At 52.2% G+C, this 6,011-nt stretch overlaps 1 non-coding gene across 1 annotated transcript; it reads left to right on the forward strand.

Annotated features, from left to right (window-relative positions):
* Nucleotides 1-5,600: 5,600 nt before the first annotated feature.
* On the forward strand, nucleotides 5,601-5,673 carry TRNAW-CCA (transfer RNA tryptophan (anticodon CCA)). Its single transcript has one exon. It is a non-coding gene; the product is annotated as a tRNA-Trp (tRNA).
* Nucleotides 5,674-6,011: the final 338 nt, after the last annotated feature.

Consider the following 6,011-nt stretch of genomic DNA (forward strand, 5'->3'; position numbering starts at 1 on the left):
ATTACAGATATATACACTCATCTCAAGTATTTGTCAGGATTCACCGGGATAACAGACACGAAGTGCCAGATGCCTGATGGATGCTGAGTCTGATTAGCTCCTTTCCACTCTGTGGTCTCGGCAGTCCCTTTCCCGTGGGGCTAAGGTTTGGACTGTGGGTTATGCCCACTCAGGGGCCAGCCCTCCAGCAGGTTCCTGGCTTCTTTCCCTTTCCCCGCCCAGCAGGCCTCCTGGCCATGCCCACAATAGACACTGTCACACTGGAGGAGGACTGCTCTCTCTTTTATACAGAGGATCAAACAAATTGGTTGGCATCCAGTTCAATCCAAATCCTGTGTCAATACTACGTACCAGCCTCGCCCCCCAGGTTCACCTTCCACACAACAGCACAAGTGGGATGACCAAACTGTAAATCAGTTCACACCACTTTTTGCTTTAAACCCTCCAGCAGCTTCCCTTTACCCTTAGAGTAAAAATCCCAACTTGTTACCATAGCTACAAGACTCCTGTGATAGGCCCCACCCCCACTGTATGATCGATTATTATGCTCCAGTTTCTCATCTTCCAAATGCCATTCAAACGTGCCAAACCTCTGCACGTGGAACATTCTTCCACCAGACCTTCACAAGGCTGCCCCCTCCCCACTAGTTTGAGCTCCACTCAGTGTCCCCTCCTTAGAGCCCCACCCCAGGCCATGTCCACCACATTATCTTATTTCATCCTTTTTATCACCAGCTAAAATGACCAGTTGCCTTGCTTATTGCCTGAAGCCCACCTACTGCTGGAGAGCAGAGCTTTGCTCTGATTATTCTAGGGGCTGGAATGGTGCCCAGAACCCAAGAGACACTGGATGAAGGCTTGTGGGCCAAATGGCTTCTTGAACATCAATCAAATTCCCTTTTGAAAGCTTTGGAGGCATCTTTCTTCATGAGGAATCCTCTGGAAAATCCTTCCATAAAGGGAATGAATCACCTCCAGACTTTCTAACAGCGGGTCATACCTGCATCATAATCATCTTAATCCAGGAAGGCTCTTGTTAGGGATTTTGAAATGCCAGTGTTCTGAGAGGCAGTAAATCTTTTTCTGATTTGGTTCCAGGTAACGTACAGGGACTGGAACACCCTGATTTTTTCCCCTTGGCTGGATTTTCATGTGGATCTGCCTGGCGAGCTGTCCTTTGCAAGGAGCAGAGGTCCAAAGACCATGTGGCTCTGTGATGCAAACCTTTTCTCCACCCCCCAGGAGGGCAGGGAACGAGTAAGGGACCACCTGAAGAAGCCAGAATGTTCTGAGGTCCTGGAGGTTGGAAGAAGGGAGGGCACCCAGCATGGGGCTGAGCGGGGCGAGGCTCAGGGATAAGGACCGACTACAGGGCCACCCTCCAGCAGGTGAGATGGCCGTGGCCTCCAGGGCCAACCAGCAGAGGACTCTGCTTGTTCCTGCTTCCTTCCAGGACCTGGGGGAGCTGAGGGGCTCACGGAGGACCCTGATGCTAACTGGTCTCCTTGCTTCTCTTGGTACCAACCACAAACAGTCGTCTTCTACAAATAAGATCGCATCATTCCTCTGCTTGAAGGAATCACTCCCCTTATTCTCAAGACGCAGACCCATCTATATGCTGAATCACCACCTCCAGCCCCAGCCCCTGCTGCTGGCCGCAGTCACACTATTCCCAACCCTGGCCATTTCTGTTCCCTGAGCCACAAGGCTGTTCCCGCCACGTCATCTCCTGAAAGAGATCATGCAGCCCTCCTGCAGAGTCCAATCCCTACCCACTTCACCGTCTCCCACTCCTGTCCTGTGGGGGCCACAGCACTGCCACGGCCTCAGCTCTTATGTGTGGGTTTGATTATTGCAGTCCCAGGGGGCGGGGATGCTGCCTGTCCTCCTCACCCCTGCACCTGGAGGGGAGCGGCCCTGGCACTCAGCAGACACTCAGACCACACTGAGTGAAAGAAGGAATAGGAAGCTCTAAGGGCCAGGCCAGCATGGTTGGAAATGCAGTGAAAATGACAGACGGGGCTGGAGAGCTGGGTGAAGAGCATTCAGGCGAGTCTTGGGCTCTGTCTCCAGCGGGTGGATGTGTGTGGATGGAGCAGGGTGTGTCCAGGTGTGTCCCACTGGCCAGCATCTGGGGAAGCCACATCCCCAGTCTCCCTTCACCCAGACAGCGTGCGGGGTGGGCGTGGTGGGTGGGGAAGGCCTCACTGGATCTGGAAGGAGAGAAGGGGCCCAGCGTGGTCTGGGGATCATGGCACTCTGATGTCCCCGGCTTTGCCCAGGGGAGAGGGAGAGCTGGGGAGAATGGAGAGGATGAAGGGGTCAGGAGGAAACGGTGTGACCCGACAGGTGCCCTGGGAAAGCGGCCGAATGCAGCTGCTTGGACTTGAGGTTTTCTGCCACTTTGTGTGGCTGAGCATGGGGCACCCTGTGTGTCCCCACTTCTGGGCGTAGAGCCAGGGCGGGAGCAGCAGCTTCAGCAAAGAGGCGTGAGGTCACCGCTGCTGCAGGGGGAGGGCAGGACGCTCGGGGTCAACCACACCAGTACCCAAGGGGGCAGGTGGGACCCGGGTAGGTAAGGCGTGGGCAGGACCAACCAGAAGGGGCCCAGCCGCGGCAGGGGAACAGGGTTCTGGAGACTCCCTCCGGACCAGGCATGCCCTTTATTGCCTGTATTTAGGGAAGTCCAGGGAGTGCCTGGGGAAGGGGTGGGGTGGCTGGGAGGCCATGGGAACATTCAGATGTTAATGCCTGGACCAGCCCTGCCAGTGTGAGCCAGCTGAAGTCAGACCCCACCTCAGCAGGTCAGGCCCGGCCCTAAGTGGCCACAGGTCTTCTCTGTGTCCAGCCACCCTGGCCTTCCATCAGTCCCCGGAAGACACTGTGCTTCCTGGGGCTCTGGTCCCCAGTCTCTGCTCTCTCTAGAACCTCCATGACCCCCAAAACTCCTCCTTATCCTTCCAAGATCAGCTCAGCCATCTCATCCTCAGGGGCCTTCCCTGGCCCTGAGGCCAGTCCAGGTCCCTTGGTCCCCACCGAACACTCATCCTTCCCAGGGCCTGACTTTGCTGACACGCATCTCTGTTCCTAATTCCACAGGGATGAGAGTTTCCCACGGACTCAGTCCAGAGGCACGGGATCAGAACTACTGTTGCTCACTTCTCTATCATCGACATCTCATGAAACATCCACTGAATAGATGAGCAAAGGAATGAGTGGACCCAAGACGCCCACCCTCATGTGGATCTCATCACTCCCTTCTTGGCTATGAATTCAGGTAGTGGGTACCACTCGTGTGGTCAGGAAAACATGGCTTCTCTGAGGAGGCTGGGATCTTAGGGGTGCCCTCCCACTGTAGCAAAGAGAACCCACATGGCCTGGCTGCGAGGGACACAAGATCCTGCCTGAAAATACAAGAGGCAAAGTTGCGCCCCCAGGGGCCAGACCTTTGAAGTGGAAACTGAGCGCAGTGGAAGGTTGCCCAGGCTGTGCACTGCTGCGCTGATGGGACCTTTTCAGCACAGACATCTCCTCCTGTGGCTCACCTTTGAGCTCCTGTCTCGCAACACATGGGAGAAATCCACGTCTTTGTAACACACTTGGCATTGCCATGGACCGAACAACCGGCTATTTGATTTTTCTCTCTATTCTGTCTGACTATTTTACCAGGATTTTTCCCCCTCTAGAAATACTTAATCTTTCCCAACTGGCTGGAAAGGTGGTCAAACAAACAAAAAGACTGATAAACAGGGATTTAATTAAAGGCATGGGCTACATCAAAAAGCAGTGGCATTTCATCCTTTCCTTAGCGCCATACTAAGACTAGAGAGCTTCTCTTATTCGGCTCTTCAGTTGCCTAAACTGGGAAGGCTTGAGCTAGGTATTTCCCAGGATGTACCCCCATCCCCCACCCCTCCACCCCCCCACCCCTGGGAGCTGAACGCAAGTCTGGAGGGGGTGGAAGCACAGAGACTAGCATTCCCCCCCTGAATTGTCGCAAAGGGCGATCCTCACCTGCCACGAACAGCCTTGGGCAGAGCCAGCGGGTCCACGCGCTGCCAATCATCGCACAGGAAATAAGCTTGCTGGCCGACCCCTGTGCACATGCCCGGGAGCAGCGCCAGAGCCCACAGAGCGGAGAGGGCTGGGAGGAAGCCTGCTCGCAGAACTAGGAAAACCTGTTCTGTGTGGGAGAGGCTGTGTAGCAGGGAACCCTGCGCAGAGGAGGAGGGGACTCCAGTGGAGGATTAAGGTGGTCTTTGCTCACCTGATCCCATAACTCTCCAGCAGGGAGATGGGTAAAAGCACATGCAAATTGGGTGAGATGCACGCGTTTCACGGGGAAAGGCAGAGAGTCTTAAGTGTTAAAGCACCACCTGTGAAAACTGCCCCTTAATGGGAAAGCTGAAAGGGAGAGCAAATTCTAACAAGGATGGAATTGAGCGTTTGCCAGTCTTGTTGACAACGATTCGGAAACGTCTATCTTTCTGCAGAACGAGCTCAGTGGGTTCCCCTCCGTCTGGGTAGATGAGGGTGATGCAGGGAAACCGAAAGTAGAACCAGAAGGAGAAACAAAAGGCAGCATTGTTCTTGCAGTAGGTCACTTGTCATCAGGAAACACAAATCGGAGCCACGGTGAGACACACTTCACACCCACTAGGGTGACCATAATGAAAAACACAGGTAACAACAAATGCTGGTGTGGATGTGGAGATATTGGAACCATCACACACTCCTGGTGGAAGGTAAAATGGTGCAGCTGTCTTGGGAAACAGTCAGGTGGTTCCTCAAAAGGTTAAACATAGAGTCACCATATGACCCAGCAATTCCACTCCTAGGTATAGTCCCAAGAAAATTAAAAACATTTGTCCACACGACAACGTGCATGTGAAGGTTCACAGCAGCATTATTCACAATAGCTCAAAGTGGAAACAACTCAAATGTCCATAGGCTGGTGAATGGATAAATGCAGTGTGGTCTAACCACACAGTGGAATATTATTCAGCCATAAAAAAGGAATGAAGCACTGACACAGGCTATAACATGGAAGATCCCTGAAAACATGATGCTCAGTGAAAGAAGCCAGACACAAAGGACCACATATTGTAGGACTCCATTTATATCAAATGTCCAGAACAGGTAAACCATGGAGACAGGAAGCAGATTAGTGGTTGCCTAGAGCTGGGATTGGGGAAAGGGTGGATTAGGGAAATGATGTATTAAGGGGTGTACAGTTTCTTTTTGGGGTGATGAAAATGTCCTAAAGATAACTGTGGTGATGGATGCACAATTCTATGGATATACTAAACACCACTGAACTGCACATATAAATGGGTGAATAGTACAGCATATGAATGACATCTCAATAAAGCTGTTGAAAGGAAAAGGATTTTGATGGGCCAGAGAGTCTCTTGTCATCTGTGTGGGGGGATCTCCTGTAATCCCTCCAGCCACCACTAGGTCTGTTGAATGACTGACCTAAGCCAGACCTGGCGAACAATAAAGGATTTTCTTATCGTACGAAGTGCATGAGATAAAGGTACAGATTCCACCCTGAGGCACCCATAGAATGTGAGGATTAGAAAAGAAAATGGGGGACTTCCCTGGTGGTCCAGTGGGTAAGACTCCATGCCCCCAATGCAGGGGGCCCAGGTTCGATCCCTGGTCAGGGAACTAGATCCCACATGCCACAACTAAGACCTGGCGCAGCCAAATAAATAAATGAATAAATAAATATTAAAAAAGAAAAGAAAAGAAAATGGCACCTGAAAGTTCAGAACTAACAAGAATCCACACATAGTGAGAGTGCAGTGACCTTCAGTAATGTGAGATCCTGGCTCGTCCTGCAAGGCTCTGTCCAGTGGGCTGCGTCTTTCCTGCAGCTCTCTAGGTTCCCGTGTTCCCAGTGTACTCATTACAGCATCACTGCATGTCTTGTTCTCTGGCTAGTGGATAAGCTGAATAAGGGCATCTTCTCCAGGAGGCTCTAAACTCCTTCAGGACAGAGATCT

This window comes from Eschrichtius robustus, chromosome 16 (assembly GCF_028021215.1).
Source record: "Eschrichtius robustus isolate mEscRob2 chromosome 16, mEscRob2.pri, whole genome shotgun sequence".
NCBI classification, from domain to species: Eukaryota; Metazoa; Chordata; class Mammalia; order Artiodactyla; family Eschrichtiidae; genus Eschrichtius; species Eschrichtius robustus.